Raw genomic sequence first — 20,101 nt, forward strand, 5'->3', positions numbered from 1 at the left:
CGTAACTGTAATGAAAAAATATAAAAGTTCCTTCAAAGTAAAACCGTGCTTGAACTGGGAAAATTTTGAACCCGAATCCCTTGGATCCGTGGTTGTCCTGCTAGCCGGTGATTACAATCGGGTTGATTCCGAAAAGCCTCTCGTAGAACCCTTGCAATGTAGCAACGTTTGAAGACTTTGAAAAGACAATTCTAATCTGGCTTGCCGATGGTGTTTTCAAGGAGTAGCAAACAGAGTGCTTGCGTCACCTTGCAAAACCCCCCGCATGAACTCCATCGAGTATACTGATCCGAAGACCTGTGGTCACTTTTTGCTTGCTTGCGGCACGCTGTCGTGTTGTGACATGTACATAGTGGGAACACATGCTACAAGAGTTATCTTGTAACTTTTTAGATACATAATTATATTTCCTATAATGTACATATGCATATGTAAGTATAAAAATAAGCTTTCTATCTCATCTTATTATTTATCTCAAGGGTAATGTATTCTTACTTTACCATCAAAAAATACTATGGGAAAAGTGTCAATAGCTCCGCCTCTTTAACTTGGGGCAAAAAGCATTGATTCTTTATTTCTACTATTTCATTATCATCTCACACCCTAGCTAGATCCTATATCTAGGGTAAACTCCAATATATATATATTCTATGTATTTTTTATACTTTTCTTATATTTCTTTTTAAATAGCTACTAGGAGAGAATCAAATCCTAGTGGGACACTAGGTGGCATGATTTCAAAGATACACTTATTTTAATGCATTATTGCAAGCATGGTTACAAAACTTTGTCAAGGAGAAATTTCATGCTTTCATATGGTATGAGGTGTCCTTGGGAATTAAATGAAAGTCAAGGCTAAGGAGACCACATGAAGACTTTTGCTGCCATAAATGGAGCCTATTTTGATGAATTTTTTACACAAGGTTCCAATCCGAATAGGAGAATGATTTTAAAATGAAAATCGTAGCTAATGAGCTGAAGTTTTTGTCCATATTTTTATTTTTTTATTTGGAGCTACGATTGAGGAGATATGATCAAAATACTGGACCCCAGTCTTCCCACATCATGCAGGGACAGCTCATTTCCAACTTTTCCAATTCCTGTTCACACTGGCTCCTCTCTTCTTGTGTAAACCCTTGTGGGTTCCCTTCACCTATAAAAGGGGACCTCTTCTTCCTTGGAAGGAACTCAAGCATTCAAGCCATTGATGAGAGGAATTCTTGAGGGAGTGAGTAGTAATGCCTAATTGTACTTAGCCCCATTAACATAAGCCCAAGCTTACACTTTCTCCAAGAGGAAAACTAGCCATTCTTGTACGCCATCCTTGCAGGATCAACTCTAATCAAAGAAGGTGTTGTACTTGGCGTATCAATCAACGTTGAATTCTCCCCTCTTCTTCTCTCTCCCATCAATAATGGTGCCGAAGGGTTTCAAGTAAGATGTGTTCTACATTGATGTTTTCTTGATTTCTTGTTGTTTTCATTTTCATCTCTAATCCAACATCTATATATATATATATATATATATATATATATATATATATATATATATATATATATATATATATATATATGTATCTAATCTCATCTCCTTAACCAAACCTATCTCTCTCATTCTTAGTAATTCATCCTCTCTAGGTTCTCTTGCTACAGGTACATCTCTCCCCGCAGTATCCTTATTGCCTACGGGCAAGAATAAGGCTTGGGAGGGAAACTTCTCATCTCTTCACTTCTCTCATATCTACATTTCTCACATACTATCCTAGATGAATAACCCACATGATGATCATTTCTATCGCTTTCACTCTGTACGATCACTACAAGAGGTTGTGTGCTCTTGTGACGCTGTTAGCGGCGGAAATACATTGGGTTTTTATAACCCCCGACGTCGCTAAAACCGTCGCTACGAGCGTCGCTACGAGAGCGTCGCTATAGGCGTCGCTATATGCGTCGCTATATAGCGACGCATACCCACGTCTACATGATACTGCATGTAGTGGACAAAACCCCTTTGCCTCTTCTCTAGCTGTAGCACTTCACTTCATCTTAACATCTTTTCACAGTAGATCTTTTCACTGTTCGTCTAACTCTAAACCCTAAACCGTAAGTAATTCTTGCGTGGACTCGATCTAACGTAAATAAGCGTAAATCTAAATAAACGTAAATCTAACTAAAAATAAAGCTAAATCTAATTTAACGTAAGTCTAATGACTACAGGTTGTCTAGATGGTCATTGTGTCGGGGATGTAGTGACTCTTGCCGCTCTGAAGATCCACCTTCTTCCCTATCTTTTGAAGACATTTCACCAGTACTTTTGGATCGACGGAGCCCACCATGAGTGAAGGCAGCAATACCCTATATTCCATTGAGGGCTTTCTTCACTCGCTTCATGCAGGCATCGCAGTCTATGGAGACCTAAATCTAATCTAATATAACGTAAATCTAAATCTAGCTTAAATAAACGTAGATCTAGTTAAAAATAAACCTAAATCTAATTTAATGTAAGTCTACATATAACCTAATCTTTAACGTCTTTTAAGATAGTTTCCTACGACGTTATAACTCTCTTCTTCTTGTGTGTGTGCGCGTGTGTGGATGTGTGTGCCAATAAAAAGAGATAAATGGTATAACCTTGCTATCACCCATGCCAAGTATGATAGATTGATTATGCCATTTCCCTCTTGAATAATAGGTCTTGAGTTCAACTCCTCGTTGGCTAGATCTTGAGGTCTTTTAATTTTAATTAGTTTCCTACGACGTTAAATTAGTTTCTCTCTCTTTCTGTCTCAATGTGTGCGTTTTTTTGGATCGTATGCATGTTTTCTCTCTCTTTTCCTCTCTCAATGTGTGCGTTTTTTGTTTATGCATGTTCTCTCTCTCTTTTCCTCTCTCAATGCGTGCGTTTTTTGTTTATGCATGCTCTCTCTCTCTTTTTCTCTCTCAATGTGTGTGTGCATTCTTTGTTTATGTATGTGTGTGTGCGTTTTTGTTTTTGTTTGTACTCTCTCTCTCTCTCTCTGTCAAAAACACTATGTGTGTGTGTGTATGTGTGTGTGAGAGAGAGAGAGAGGGAGAGAGAAAGAGGGGAAGGGAACATGAGAATGAGGAGAGGGAAGGAGCATACCTGGCTCTCCTTGCGACGCTCATAGCGACGTTCATAGCGACGCCGGGAAATATTTTTTTGAGCGTCGCTGTGTGAGCGTCGCTAATATGAAGAGCATCTTGTAGTGGATCTATTAGAATTAACGGATGGATTAGCCGTAAAATACACTTTCAACAACGTATAGTGTTTCTCTTCGGCCCTGAAAGGCTCAATGAAATACTTCTATCACCGGATCCCATCATACTACCTCTCATAGACTATAATTTTTCTTTTGATGTAAGCATAGTTATCTTGCTATGAACCAAGAAGATTTGTACACACAATTAATCCCAATCACTAGACAAAATATATATATTATGGTAAGCACAAAACTACAATTCCAAAGAACAATTCGTAGCCTATTTGGTCAACCAAGATTGAATGCCATTAACTCATCCATCAACCCTTTCATATTACCCATGATACGATATGACCATAGCCTTGATGTTTTCATCTTCGTATTGTTTTGACATTCTCTTTTGCGTTCTTTCTTTGTGTGTGTGTGAGTGCAAGAGAGAAAGGGCGAGTCTTCTTTGATTGCACTTCTTTGCAAACCCTAGTCTTCATGGCATCTATGATTTAACTCCTTCATATAGTTTTTGTTGAGTTCTCTCACAAACTCTCACAGCCATAAGCCCGGTGCTTTCCTGGCAAGACCGCAAATTTCTCGACATATTTTTGGTGAACCCGACGTGAATCTGCTAGGGTGAGAGTTTGTGGGTAACCATGGGTGATCATGTTGAGCAACAGGGTATGTATTTTTACCCAGCAACAATGCAAATGTTTCAAGCATTTGCAATGTTCATGCAACAACAACATGCTACTGAAAGAAGGGAGATTTCAGCAACGAAGGCCATACAAGATGTCGTCAACAGAATGGATCAGTTCAATGGCAAAGATGTAACCAAGTACTTACGCCAGTATGTGAAGGAGATGGAGCTGCATCGCGTGTCAGAAGGTGAGATGATTCAAAGCTTTGAGCTAGTTGTTGCTCCAGAAATTAGGGAGCATGTTAGGGCAATTTAAGATGGGCATGGGAGAAATTGGGAAGAACTCAAAGTAGCTTTAAAGGAGGAATATTTCATGGAGGACTCTGAGAGAGTGACCAAAAGGACATTCTTAGAATGGGTAGTCAAGCCAAAGCAAGGACTATCAATAACAGAGCTACTTAGGGAATTTGAGCGGCGCTATGCATAACTCACTAGGACAGAAAGGGCCACACTAGATGCAGAGAAGACAGATCTTTTCTTACAATCTGCGGGTAAAGAGTTTCAAGAAAATTTGGAGCTTCTTCTTGAAGATAAAGATGCTGAGCAAGGACTAAAGACTGACTGGAATGAGGTTGAAGGTGCTGTCTCACTGCTTGCCAAACGACAAAGAAGAAGGGACAAGATGATAGTAAACACTACAAGTCCTTCCACCTCAACTTCTGACAAAATGGTAAAGCCTACTTTTATCGCTCCTAAGTTTGATGAGTCCATGCTAGATGAGCTTGTGAAGGGAATGCGTGACTTGAAGGTGAAGTTTGCAAAGCTTGAAGAAAAAGGCCAACCATCAGGGCCACTTCCTAGGCAAAGACAACAGCCCAAAGAAGGGTTTGTTAATAGATGTATTTGGTGTGATAGTACAGACCATGTAAGAAGGGATTGTGATGATTTTAGTGATGCTTTGTCAAAAGATGTTGTCTTTTTTAAGGATGGTAAAATCCACTTAAGAGAGACGGGTCTACCCTTGAGAACTAACTTTGGGAAGGGGGGAATGCAAACCTTAGTTGAAGATATGGCAACTAAGCATGCCACCTCTTCAGTTGAGGCAACTACTTATGGAGTAAAAATTGAACATTTTTGTGATGAAGAAGTGAGTGACCATCATGGTCAAATTTGGCCAAATGTCATGCAATTAGCTAAAAAGGGAAAGCTTACAAAAGAGATTCTACATGAAGCAGGTGATTGCATACGTCTAGAAACAGGATGAAATGATGCAGTGGACTCATTGTCAGTGCATGCCTACATTACAAAATGCCAACAAAATGAGGCAATTGTAGAAGAGAAGCGCATACGTGAGAATGCTGATGAAGGACCATCAAAAAGAGCTTCTAGAAGTGGGAGAAGAAGCGACTCAATGCCTTCTCAAACACCCTCAACACAAGGAGCATCTCCACCTGAAGTACTCATGGAGGAGTCTACAACAGGAAAGAAGAAAGAGCCAACGAAAGGTAAGACAAAAGGCCCAACTTATAAACTACAATCTGATATTGAGGTTGCTACAGATTTAAAGAAAGTCTTGGAGGAAAGGATCTTGAATAGCAAGATTGAGTTTACTCTGGGAGAAGTTCTTGGCATTGCAAATCGTGAATTCCATGAGGAGATCATTGACATCATCAAGAGGAAGAGGCAAACCCTTGCTGAAGTTTCTCGTCCACAGGTTGAAGAGGAAACCTCAAAGACACAAGGGATGCAACTGCAAAATAAGGAGAATGATGGAGCTGTGGTAGGATGCTACCAATCTAGTGGGAGAGTGAAGCAAGTGTATTTCTCCAATGATGATAAAGAAGTGGAAGATATTCCTAGGAGTTACTATTCACGAAGTCATTGGGCAAGGGCTACTACAGAAACTTTGGTCAAGGTAGGTGATCTTGAAGAGCCATTTGTTGCCTTGATTGACCATGGTTCAGAAATAAACATAATGTCAAAGAGTCTCTACAACAAGTGCAAATGGCCAATGGACACAGACCATGGTTGGATGGTAAAAGTGGCAAACAATTCATCCGGTGAATTGTATGCAGCATGTCCAGGTGTGAAGGTGACAATAGGTGATGTAAAGATTGACCAAAACTTCTTTGTACAGGATACATCTTCATATCATCTCATCCTTGGACAACCCTACATTGTGGGAGTTCGAATGGAAACAAAGTTTATGGACGATGGTTCAGCATATGCTAGAATACGTAGCAAAGATGGTAAACGAGCTGTCCAATTTCTCACAGTCTGTGTAAACCATGAAAGAAATCGTGACAACCTCAGAGAACATCCTCTACCAAAGGTAAGCAAAGAGTTTCATGATCATAGAGAAATGATGGGTTTTGGCCAAGTACCATTGTAAAGCGGGATTGCAATGGTACAGAAAGAAAAAGGGTCTCGCCTGATCCAAAAATAGGTGAAACTTTCTCGATGAGCTCCTTGGTAACAAGGAATGGATCAGTATGTTTTACAAAACTTGAAGATTTGAAGAGATATGAGAGGCAATATGTGCATAATGTACAAATAGGCATGAAAAAGAGTGGGTTGCTAAAGCCTACTGAAAATGTTTTGGGTTTGTGTGAACAAGTTTCTTTTGTAGATACTATGGGTGAGCTTGATGCTATAATGAGGTCTAGCTTGCATCTTGAAAATGAAGTTGTGGAAGTTTGCTCTATGGAAATGTATCAAGTAATAGAAGCCTTTAAAGAAAGCCAAACAGTAGGCCCAGAAGTCCATGTTGAAACTATATACAAGAGTGTAGCAAAGAAGGTGAAACCAGTAGCTTCACCCTTACCACCCAACAACAGGGAAAAGATTGAACATGCTTCTTTACAACCAAGTTTGCGGAATCCTAAAAAGATCGGGCATACCTTCACAAAGGAGTCTTTTCAAGAGTTGCAGATTGGTTGCGAGGAGTTTCTAACACAGGAGGAGACAAAGTGCTTCAAAGAAATGCTTTCAAAGCATGGTAAGGCTTTTGCATTTGCGCCACATGAGATAGGATGTGTTGATCCTTATATTGTAGCTCCTATGGTAATTTTCACAATACCTCATGTGCCTTGGAATCTGCGGCCTATTCCGGTTCCAAAGGCTCATTTGCCAAAGTTAGTAGAGCTACTGAATGAGAAAATCAAAATGGGAATCTTGGAGCCTTCTTGTGCTCCATACTCAAACAGGTGGTTCACAGTTCCAAAGAAGAATGGTTCTCTACGCTTCATCCGAGATATGCAACCAGTGAACAAGGTGACAATTAGAAATGTAGGTACAGGTCCAATTGTGGATGAATTTGCAGAGGCGTTTGCAGGGAGAGCAATCTACTCAATGGGGGATCTCTACTCAGGGTATGATCAATTTCAGCTTGCAATCGAAAGCAGAGACTTGACAACCATGAGGACACCTTTGGGTTTGGTAAGGATGTGTACCTTGCCACAGGGAGCAACCAACTCGGTTGCACATATGATGAATGGGATGAATAAGGTCTTACGTGACTTTATTCCTCAAATCACAATGCCTTTCATTGATGATTTGCCTATCAAAGGATGTGAAGAAAGTGACAAAGATGAAGCTTTGGATCTCAAGGGATGTCGCAGGTTTGTGGTAAATCACATAAATGATTGTGATAAAATTTTGTCTAGGTTGGAAGAAGTGAATCTTACATTGTCAGGGAAAAAGTCTATGTTTGGTGTCAAAGAAGTGCTCATTGTGGGGCACATGTGCGGGCCATATGGTAGGAAACCTTGTCCATCAAAGGTAGATGCCATCCAAAGAATGAAAGAAACATGCACTAGCATCACTGAGGTTAGAAGGTTTCTGGGAGCATGTGTCTTCTATGTTATTTGGATTCCACATTATGCACATGTAGCTGATCCTCTTTATCAGCTGCTTAGAAAGAATCAAAAGTTTAAATGGATAGAAGCACATGTAAAATCCATGAAAAAGCTAAAGGAGTTACTCCAGTCAGCAACGACTTTGAGAAAGGTAGACTATGAGTGTCAAAGGCCAGTGGTTGTGACAGTAGATACCAGTCCTACAGGGATTGGATGGGCAATAGGGCAAGATGATAAAGAAGGACACAGGTATGTGGTAAGATTTGGAGCAAAGGTACTAAGTGCTCGCCAAAGAAACTATCCACAGATAAAGAGAGAGTTATGGGGTATGGTTACAGCCTTGAAAAGTGGGAAAGAGTACCTAATTGGTGCATGTGTGGTTATAGAAACAGATTTTCTACCACTTCTTGGGATGATTACAAGCTGCTCAACACCAGACATTGCTATGTTGCGGTGGATTGCCTACATTAAGTCCTTAAATCCCGAGTTTAAGCACATTGCAGGTAAAGAAAATACAGTGGCAGATATGCTATCAAGGGCAAGGTATGAAGATGAGTCACATATGATTGATGAGGGAGATGATGTAGGCACAAAATTCTATTCTATCTCTCATGTCAAAGGTAACAATGTCTGCATGACTAATTCACTTGAATTGTTCATGAAATATCTTTATGAAGGTGATTGGCTTTCTATTGGAAGGTACTTGAGTACTCTAACAAAACAGGATGATTGGTCTAAACAAGAATTCAAGAGGATACGAAGGAAAGCATATGGGTACTTTTTAAGGGATGGTTACTTGTGGAAGCATCCTAAGCAAAAGGGTGCTACACCACAACGGGTTATACGTAAAAAAGAGACTCAAGTAAAGCTCATGCAAGAGTTTCATGAGAGTTTATGGGCTGGACACAGGGGTGTGTGGGCAACCTTCTCCAAGTTGAAAGAAAAATACTGGTGGAAGGGTATGTATAAAGATGTATCTCAATTTGTAGAGTCATGTGTAACTTGTCAAATGTATTCAAATGTCCGACATCGTGATGGATTGCACCCTACATACCCACTAGCCATGCATTATAAATGGGTTGTGGATCTAGTCACAATGCCTTTAGGACTCTGGCAGATGAGGTACTTGGTTCTTGCACGAGAGGACCTAACTAATCAGGTTGAAGTAAGAGCATTAAGAGCTAAAACCACACAAGCTGTGTGCAAATTCCTTCTTGATGAGGTGATTTGCCGTTATGGTTGTGTGGGAAAGATCACTGCAGACAGAGGTGAAGTGGATGCCAAAGAAGCAAGGGAGTTCTTTTCTAGATTAGGGATCAAGCTTTCTCTTACTACAGCTTACAACCCTGAAGGCAATGGAAAGAGTGAAAGAGGGCACCCTCCTATCATCAAAGCTTTGGCCAAGGCTTGCGAAGGAAGAGTTGGTGAGTGGCCAAAACTGTTACCATATGCTTTATGGGCTGATCGTACAACACATAGCTCAGTAACTGGCTACATGCCTGCGGAGCTAATGTATGGTCAAAAGCCAATGATGCCGATTGAAGATACAATTCCCACCTGGAATGTACTACCTTGGCAAGAGGGGCTTAGCAGGGAAGATCTCCTTGCATTGCGCATAAGGCAACTAGAGAGAAGACCTGGAGACATTGAGGCTGCAAAAGAACGACTCAAAAATGCAAGATTGAAAAACAAGAACTACTTTGATAAGAGACATCGGCTCAGGAGCAAAGCAATTGACAAAGGTGACTGGGTTTTAGTGTATGATAGTAGCTTTGATAACCAACACACAGTCATGCGTAAGTTTTCAAAAAGATGGTTTGGACCATATGTTGTAAAACATGTGCATGAAAATGCTACTTACAGCTTGTCTGAACTAGATGGCACAGAAGTAAAGATTCCCATTGCAGGAAAAAGGATCAAAATGTTTAAGAGAAGAGGAGACAATGATCCAGAAAATGTTGATGAGGAAGAAGAGCAAAACACAGGTGAAGATCAAAGTGAAAATGAAGCTTTGGAATCATCCAGTGAAGATGAAAGCAAGGAAGATGTACAAGAGGGCTGCTCTTACAAAAAAATAATTTGGCACATACCGGAGGATGTGCAGGTTTAGAGGGGGTGGATGTCGTGTTGTGACATGTACATAGTGGGAACACATGCTACAAGAGTTATCTTGTAACTTTTTAGATACATAATTATATTTCCTATAATGTACATATGCATATGTAAGTATAAAAATAAGCTTTCTATCTCATCTTATTATTTATCTCAAGGGTAATGTATTCTTACTTTACCATCAAAAAATACTATGGGAAAAGTGTCAAAAGCTCCGCCTCTTTAACTTGGGGCAAAAAGCATTGATTCTTTATTTCTACTATTTCATTATCATCTCACACCCTAGCTAGATCCTATATCTAGGGTAAACTCCAATATATATATATTCTATGTATTTTCTATACTTTTCTTATATTTCTTTTTAAATAGCTACTAGGAGAGAATCAAATCCTAGTGGGACACTAGGTGGCATGATTTCAAAGATACACTTATTTTAATGCATTATTGCAAGCATGGTTACAAAACTTTGTCAAGGAGAAATGTCATGCTTTCATATGGCATGAGGTGTCCTTGGGAATTAAATGAAAGTCAAGGCTAAGGAGACCACATGAAGACTTTTGCTGCCATAAATGGACCCTATTTTGATGAATTTTTTACACAAGGTTCCAATCCGAATTGGAGAATGATTTTAAAATAAAAATTGTAGCTAATGAGCTGAAGTTTCTGCCCATATTTTTATTTTTTTATTTGGAGCTACGGTTGAGGAGATATGATCAAAATACTGGACCCCAGTCTACCCACATCATGCAGGGACAGCTCATTTCCAACTTTTCCAATTCCTGTTCACACTGGCTCCTCTCTTCTTGTGTAAACCCTTGTGGATTCCCTTCACCTATAAAAGGGGACCTCTTCTTCCTTGGAAGGAACTCAAGCATTCAAGCCATTGATGAGAGGAATTCTTGAGGGAGTGAGTAGTAATGCCTAATTGTACTTAGCCCCATTAACATAAGCCCAAGCCTACACTTTCTCCTAGAGGAAAACTAGCCATTCTTGTACGCCATCCTTGCAGGATCAACTCTAATCAAAGAAGGTGTTGTACTTGGCGTATCAATCAACGTTGAATTCTCCCCTCTTCTTCTCTCTCCCATCAATAATGGTGCCGAAGGGTTTCAAGTAAGATGTGTTCTACATTGATGTTTTCTTGATTTCTTGTTGTTTTCATTTTCATCTCTAATCCAACATATATATATATATATATATATGTATCTAATCTCATCTCCTTAACCAAACCTATCTCTCTCCTTCTTAGTAATTCATCCTCTCTAGGTTCTCTTGCTACAGGTACATCTCTCCCCGCAGTATCCTTATTGCCTACGGGCAAGAATAGGGCTTGGGAGGGAAACTTCTCATCTCTTCACTTCTCTCATATCTACATTTCTCACATACTATCCTAGATGAATAACCCACATGATGATCATTTCTATCACTTTCACTCTGTACAATCACTACAAGAGGTTGTGTGCTCTTCTGACGCTGTTAGCGACGGAAATACATTGGGTTTTTATAACCCCCGGCGTCGCTAAAACCGTTGCTACGAGCGTCGCTACGAGAGCGTCGCTATAGGCGTCGCTATGGGCGTCGCTATATAGCGATGCGTATAGCGACGAATATAGCGACGCCTATAGCGACGTTTACACAGAAGACTATAGTGACGCTCATAGCGACGCTACAGAGCCATAAATAGCGACGCTTATAGCGACGCCCGAGAGAAATTTTTTTTGGTGGCAGGGCATTGAATGCCCTGCCACCCATCAACCATATTGTACTTGATTCACTTTTTCAAAAAAGTGCAAAGGTAGATAATAGACCCAAAATAGTCACCCACAAGACGCATTGTTTGCAAAATTGACAATTGTACACATCATAGGCAAAATGTAATAATGACAATTGTACAACATCATAGGCATAAAGAATTGATTGGCAAAATGAACTGCGGTGACAAATGTAATAATATACATGGTTCAAAAAGACGTATAAAATCCGTCTCATGATACATAAGCTATGAGAAACCCTAAACTAATGCTATCTAGCTATGGCTAAACTGACGTCGTCTAGTCAGACGTCTCATCGCGTCCAAGCGGCGTATCTGTCGGATTCTGCAAAAAAAGACAATAAGACAGCTTTCAGTAAGTATAAACATATAACGACATTTATAAAACAATACAAAAAATAAAAAAGAGTAAACCCTAATCCTAACCATGCTGCCGCGAGAACTGAGAATGTCCATCAGGGCGTTTAAGCCCTTCCTGCCTGCGTACTCGCGCTCGTACGGTGTGGGATCACGTCCTGTCATCGACCACTGTCAAAACATACAAAGATTTCATTATGTTAGAACTAAAACTCTCATAAACCCTAAACTATCGAACATGCATAAAGAGCAATGTGAAAAGACTTACAAAATCGGCCTCAAATGATGCCCATCCATCGCTCCCCAAGTGGTGCGAGCTCCCTGCCTCTACTCGCGCTCTGGCTGCATCCTTTTGTTGCTTCCACTTGTCGAGATTCTCGCGCGCTGCTTTCTTCGCATTCTTCCAATCTTCCTTGGCCAGCCAATCTGGCTTGTTCCACCCATTCTTGATTGCTTTTTGCACTTCGGAACGCTTGTGTTTGCAGTATTCGCGCATTCGAATCTTCATCAGGTCTTCATTGAAGCGCTGATCCCGTGTTGGAATGGGAAACTCATCATGAAGTATGCTGATGACTCTGTTTTTTAAATCACTTGGTACTTCACTCCATTTGTTTAGTATGTAGTGTCTAAATAGCTGAGAGCAAAGACCACGCATGCGCGAGATCACCTTCTTGCCGTCATCATCCATGATGATGCCGCCGCTGATGTCGACGGAGTAAGGCAAGCCCTTTGGCCGGTGACGCGTGAACCTGGGTGTCCCGGCAGGGGTCTCTAGCGGCGTGTCGATGGGGGTACGGACGTCAGGTGTCTCCACCGGCGTCTGGGCCCCGAAGCGAGGAGTGTCGAGTGGGGTGGCTCCTGGCGGAGTAGGTAGAGGTGTGTAGCTTCTAGGAACAGTCAGCCGTGCAAAACCTAGCGTAGATGGCGATGCTGTGGCTGGTGTGGGGGCGGGCAAAGAAGGGGAGGGTAAAGAGCCTCCTCGAACACGAGGCGGTGTGGAGGCATCGGTGGCGGAATCCCCACAACAACCACCACCGCCACCACTAGAGCGCCGGTGTCTAGACGAGTGTGAAGCTCGTCTCATCGACGCCGAAGCTTCGGAGCGCGCCGAATGCTCCGAAAGAGAGGGAGATGCGGATGGTGTAGGAACGCGCGATGATGCGCCAGAGCGATGACGCTCCACGTACCGCTGTCTCTGCTGCGGTGACAAAGAAGAAAGAAACTCCTCATCATCCATACCTGCATTAAACACACGAATATTTAAACTTAATATTGAATGAATAGAGTAGACAATGACGTAATGACGCATATAAATACAATGACGCAATGAATCGAGTGATAGAAGAGGCAAGTCGAAAACTCAGAATTTTCAATCAAAAGATGTGAGCGCGAGTAGAAAAGAGCGTTATACACCATGGAAGGTACTTAGAGAGCCAGAGCTTTTACAACACGGAGCAAAATTGTTCAAATACAATATTTGTGGCTTTAAGAGATCTCTCTCTCATCCTCGCATAACTCAGCATAACTTCTTATATCTATATAGAGCTCTCCGTTTAAACACATATCCTCTGTTTCATTTTGTAGCTCCTCTGCATGCACCCCATATAGAGTAGTAGCATCTTGATGCTCGTCTGGCACCACCGCAGCGGCTTCTGATTGAGCATCTTCTCTCATCTCCTCCATTGATGTCGTTGTGATTGGCACATGGTAGCCTTCATATGTCCTTGCACTACGAGGGGCTACCTCTATGACGTACCACCAGTTTGATGTAGACTTTGTAGGATGAAATATTACTTGTGAGAGCCACATAACTTACATGAGAGCTTTCAAGCACATAACTTGTAAAAGGGGGATGTTAACTATTTACATACTTACTTGTTCACAATGCTCGGGTAGTACGAAAGTGTCTCTTAGGTCAGTCCATTTCTTAGTAGAATCCACCTCAAGAAAACCAGACTCTCCTCTACGCACAGTAGCGTTGCGACCCTCCATGATTATCTTGAACCATTGCACGTCGAACAAGTCGACAAAAAATCCTCTGTAATCGATCCTCAAAATCTCTTGCAGCGTGCCGAAGTAAGTGAGTTCCGTGATTGATCATGAGTCGGGGCCAGTATCGTAACTCATACCATAGAGATAGTCTCTTCATCCCTGGAGGCAATCCGTCATCGCACATCTCCTTCTGCTCTAACCATGCTTGTGCAGACATCCTTGGTGGCTCTCTTCCCAAAAAGCCGTCGCGTAACACATGATTCTCTGGAAGATACGCTTGATGACCTTCGTAGATTTGCTTCTTCAGTGACGGTGCCCTACGTGCATTCAATCTAGGTCCACATGTGACACATGCTCTATATCCGCTTGTTTGAATCCCTGCATGTATACACATGATAATAGATCAACTATGGGAAAAAACAATATTTACAGTGTCTGAGTGAGGAGTGTCAATAGATCACCTGAGCATTCTGTTAGCCCGGGATAGTCATGCATGGTCCACATTAGAATGCCTCTGATCAAAGCATTCCGTCGTCCTGTGTGTCGGCTCATATCCACCACCTCTATGCCAATCCACAATTTTTGTAGCTCTTCCAATAGTGGACGAAGATACACATCCATATTCCCCACTTTATATCGCCTTGGCACAATCAAGCTTGGCCATAGGTGCCCCTTCTTCGTAGTCAACCACGGGGGAATGTTGTAGTTGACGATGACAACGGGCCATACACTGTAAGATGTTGATCTTTGACCAAATGGATTTACGCCATCCATAGCCAGGCCTAAGCGCAAATTTCGAGCTTCCCTGGTAATATCCGACCATGTTCCATCTATATGTTTCCAGGCTGCGCAATCTGCAAGAATTCGTAGCACACCATCCGAAGATTTATTCTCCTCATGCCATGATGCTAGGGCGGCCATGGACTTACATTCGAAGAAATGCTTGATGCGAGGAAGCAGAGGAAAATGTCGCAAAACCTTTTGTGGAATTTTTGTCCCGTGGAGATCTACTCGATATCTTTCGGAATCACATTTCAGACACTTCTCCATGTCTGTGTATTCCCCTCTGAAAAGAATGCAGTCATTAGGACAAGCGTAGATAAAATTGTAATCCATCCCCAAGTTTCGCAAAATCTTTCTTGCTTCATCTCGGGAATCTGGCATCACATTGTCAGCTGGTAGTATGTGCTCTTTCAGCAATCTACACAACATAAAAATATGATACAGTCGTGTAAAAATCTATCAGATCATTGTACATTTAGAATTCTATTAAAGTAAACTAATTGTAATAGATCACCTGAAAAGCGTTGTGACGCTAGTGTCACTCCATCCAAACTTTGCCTGCATGTTGAGAAGAACCAGGAGTGCTTTCAATCTAGACATACGTGCTCCATTATACAATGGCGTATCGGCTTCACTTTTCATATCAACATAGATAAGCCTTTCTGAATCCATGATCGTCTCGATCATTTCATCAATCTCGGGCTCAAACATTGCCTCGTTGGGAATGTGCTCTGCATGATCATCCCTCGAGCTGTCAGAGGCTACATCTTGTGGCCTCACATATGCTGCTTGACCAAAGCGCCTGCGAACACGTCTATTGGGTTGCAAGATTGCTGCTTGTTGGCCAGCGTCAGAGTCCGACGAGTTATAACTGGCAACAACTCGATCTATAATAGATGGATCAAACTCGCCAAATTCGCGAACGTGCTGCAAAGAAACACGTCTTGTCCGTCGCACAGCATGCTTATATTGATTACAAGGACATAAGACCCTCGTTGAGAGATAGGTGTTTCGGTTGGACGGTCCCACATCCTCGTCGCTACCCGTGATACGATATGACCATAGCCTTGATGTTTTCATCTTCGTATTGTTTGGACATTCTCTTTTGCGTTCTTTCTTTGTGTGTGTGTGAGTGCAAGAGAGAAAGGGCGAGTCTTCTTTGATTGCACTTCTTTCCAAACCCTAGTCTTCATGGCATCTATGGTTTAACTCCTTCATATAGTTTTTGTTGAGTTCTCTCACAAACTCTCACAGCCATAAGCCCGGTGCTTTCCTGGCAAGACCACAAATTTCTCGACAACGCAGCACCTTGCCAATGCTTGTCGAATAAGCTCCGTCGATTATGTGGTCCTTAGACCTGTGGGCACTTGCCCTTAGATGATATTAAGTCCTAAGGCCCTTGACCTTAGGCGTTTAGATGTGAACCCAAAGCTTCACAGAAGCCATGACAGTCATGCCAGTAGCGCGAAAGGCAAGACAGGGTGAGGCCGAGTGTTGTGATGCAAACAGGGATCCGCTCCAGAGTCGAGAAACACCCACAGTGTTGTTGCGCTCCTGTTGAGCCCGCCTAGGAGAAATTTCCTACACCTCGACCCGGCGACTTCTCCTTCCTAAGCCCCCGTGCACACGGGAATTTCCAGTGCTTTGTCTTTGACCCCGACTAAGCGGCCATGCCCGCCTCCCTCTCTCGACAGAACTCGCCCTTGCTTTGCATGAACTTGCTAAAAGTGGAGGTCCACGACCCACTGTACCTAGAATATACCTTGCTCTGATACCAGTGTAAGGGCTAGGGAGATGAACATGCTAATCTCCACCCAGCTATGCCCTATATAGGCCCTTGGTCTGCTAAATATAGGGACTCCCTTAACTGCATGTCCATCCTGGCCTGGCCGTGACTGGTCCTACCCTTGTCCTGACAAGGGTGGCCCTTGGCCTGACATTACTCCCCCCTTGGAGAAGTATTTTCGTCCTCAAAAACAAAAGTGGGCTACTTCTTTTCAAGAACACTAATGTTTTCTCAAGTAGCACCTCCTTTAGGTCAGGTCAATCGTTCCTCTGTACAAGAACTTGTTGACTTACATGACGACGCATACATAAATCATGATAGTCTTTAAGAATTCACGCAGATTTATGCCGTTGGGTAGGAGGTTCAATAAAATCAACCAGAATCTGTTGGTCAATGACATTGTTGTCCCCATGTAAGTGTTTACGTAAACGGATTACATGAAATATAGGATAAATACAAGAGTGCATAGAATTCACGAAGTTGTGAGCCAGATTCCTAGCTCACGTGAGTGTCTTGAAAAGCTCATAGTTACTAAGGGATAGAATAGTGAGTTTCCTCATGTCAGCCTTCTGAACATTTTGGAATGCACAGAACTACCTACTCACCCTTAATGAGGTTACATGCCAACATGCTTTGTCAACACACCTACTAAGTCCTTGACGTATGAAACTATTGAATCGGTATCCAATCCCACCGCAACAGGTGTTCAAAGTTGAAAACCTAAGCAAAGTCTAGAATAGGGAGAGAATCACCCATTCAAAATGCTTTGTGCTAACGTATTCTATTAGCAGATCCTTTGGCACTAGAAAAATACTTGTAAGCTAGCCATCCAACACGACATGAATAGCAGCAGTAAGAGTCAGGTACTTTCCCCCAACCACTTACAGACAGTCTTCCATGACTAAAGATAAACTATGACTCAACTAGTGAGTATCTAGCCATATACTCGATATGGAGTGGAGGCAACCAACTAGGTTGAAAGCGGGTTGGAGTGGAGTAAGCTCATAGAGTATAGACCATCCAACCACAAACATCCATCCTGAGCCATTACCTTGTACGGTAGGGTGTAAATTGTAAATTTGCTTGAAAAGGTGCACTTGAAGTGCAAAAAATTGCAAAAACAAAAAAGTCCATGAATTGGCATGCCGCTCCAACCAAAGTTGTGTTAAACACTAGGGCCCATAACACCTAGTGGGCATGCATTTAACACAAACAAATCCGAACCGTAATTCCATGACGAGACTTTCCACGACACGTATGTGAAAGCCTTGCAACAAGAGCTGGATCATAACAGAATGTGAAAACTCAAGTAACACCTAGGTACCAACCATGAGACACTCTTAGCAACTTAGCATAATTGGCTATATGTAGAAATGACTTTCCGTAAAGGTGGTTGCACAACACTTGTAATCGTAACAAATATGTACTTAGTACCCAAAAATTTCTGGCCACGAAAATTGTTCCTGATATGGTGTGCTCCAAATGGTCTAATAAATGGATGCGACTAGCACGTAGGGACTTCGTCACGACACATCATTAGGAACTAGGCGTCAGTGTCAGTCCCAGAGACTCATATTCGTCACATGTGGAATATGTCTCAAGTAAAGATGGCAGAGAAAGTGACATCCATCAAGCACAAATGGTACGTGTGTGTGGAGGGAACTATGAACACTCCGCGACGTGAGTGAGAAGGACACTCATTATCATTACTCCACACTGGCTAAATCGAACTCGTTGAGTTCCTAGCTAGATCATGTTGTGTCCCATGTAACAACATGGGCCAAATAGAACCGTACCATGTAGGTATGTAATTGTTTCAGCAAGATTCAAACCCATTGCGGTATCTTGATGAACAGGGAAGGGAGAAAATAACAATATTTTGACAAAATGCTATGCTCGTCTATGACCTTGTCACTTGGCTAAAGAGAAAGCTGGATGAAAGCTTTCTATCTCAAACATCCCGGTTACATAATGCAAACAAACTTAATTGGAAAGGAAAATAAATTCAAAAAGCATGTACTTACGAGGAGGTGGAAATTACCTGATACTTACCCGAAGGTCAAGTACAACCCTCAACCTATAAGCGTACGATATCAAAATTTCTTCGACCTTCTAGTCACTAACATTATAGATTAGTGAAGATAAAGAAAGTGAACTTGTGACCCTGGGTGTTGCCTTGGCAATCCAAACCCCTAGGTATATCACTACAAGAGGCTCTTCATATTAGCGACGCTCACACAGCGACGCTCAAAAAAAAATTTCCCGACGTCGCTATGAGCGTCGCTATAAGCGTCGCTATGAGCGTCGCGAATTCCTTTGTAAATTTGCGACGCTCATAGCGATGCTCATAGCGACGCCGGCTGGGGTAAAAAAATAAACGAGCGTGCCCAAAAACTCAGATCTCAGATCTAAGTTTTTCGGCGCCCTCAAGCAAGGAGCAGGTAACGCTCTCCCTCACTCACTCTCTCTCTCTCTCTCTCTCTCTCTCTCTCTCTCTCTCTCTCTCTCTTTTTCTTCTCCACACACACACACACACACACACGAGGAGAGGAAGGAGAGCATGGTATGCTCCTTCTTTCTCCTCATTCTCATGTTCCCTTCCCCTCTTTCTCTCTCCCTCTCTCTCTCTCTCACACACACACATACACACACACACACATAGTGTTTTTGAGAGAGAGAGAGAGAGAGAGAGAGAGAGAGAGAGAGTACAAACAAAAACAAAAACGCACACACACATACATAAACAAAGAATGCACACACACATTGAGAGAGAAAAAGAGAGAGAGAGCATGCATAAACAAAAAACGCACGCATTGAGAGAGGAAAAGAGAGAGAGAACATGCATAAACAAAAAACGCACACATTGAGAGAGGAAAAGAGAGAGAAAACATGCATACGATCCAAAAAAACGCACACACATTGAGAGAGAAAGAGAGAGAGAAACTAATTTAACGTCGTAGGAAACTAATTAAAATTAAAAGACCTAAAGATCTAGCCGACGAGGAGTTGAACTCAAGACCTATTATTCAAGAGGGAAATGACATAATCAATCTATCATACTTGGCATGGGTGATAGAAAGGTTATACCATTTATCTCTTTTTATTGGCACACACATCCACACACGCGCACACACACAAGAAGAAGAGAGTTATAACGTCGTAGGAAACTATCTTAAAAGACGTTAAAGATTAGGTTATATGTAGACTTACATTAAATTAGATTTAATGTGGATCTTCAGGGCGGCAAGAGTCACTACATCCTCGACACAATGACCATCTAGACAACCTCTAGTCATTAGACTTACGTTAAATTAGATTTAGCTTTATTTTTAGTTAGATTTACGTTTATTTAGATTTACGCTTATTTACGTTAGATCGAGTCCACGCAAGAATTAATTACGGTTTAGGGTTTAGAGTTAGACGAACAGTGAAAAGATCTACTGTGAAAAGATGTTAAGATGAAGTGAAGTGCTACAGCTAGAGAAGAGGCAAAGGGGTTTTGTCCACTACATGAAGTATCATGTAGACGTGGGTGTGTAGATCTTTTGTACCCACGAATATAGGTATTGACCAATAAAGACAAGATTATAAC

The sequence above is a fragment of the Adiantum capillus-veneris genome, chromosome 21, assembly GCF_014529385.1.
Source record: "Adiantum capillus-veneris isolate H3 chromosome 21, ASM1452938v2, whole genome shotgun sequence".
In the NCBI taxonomy this organism is placed as follows: Eukaryota; Viridiplantae; Streptophyta; class Polypodiopsida; order Polypodiales; family Pteridaceae; genus Adiantum; species Adiantum capillus-veneris.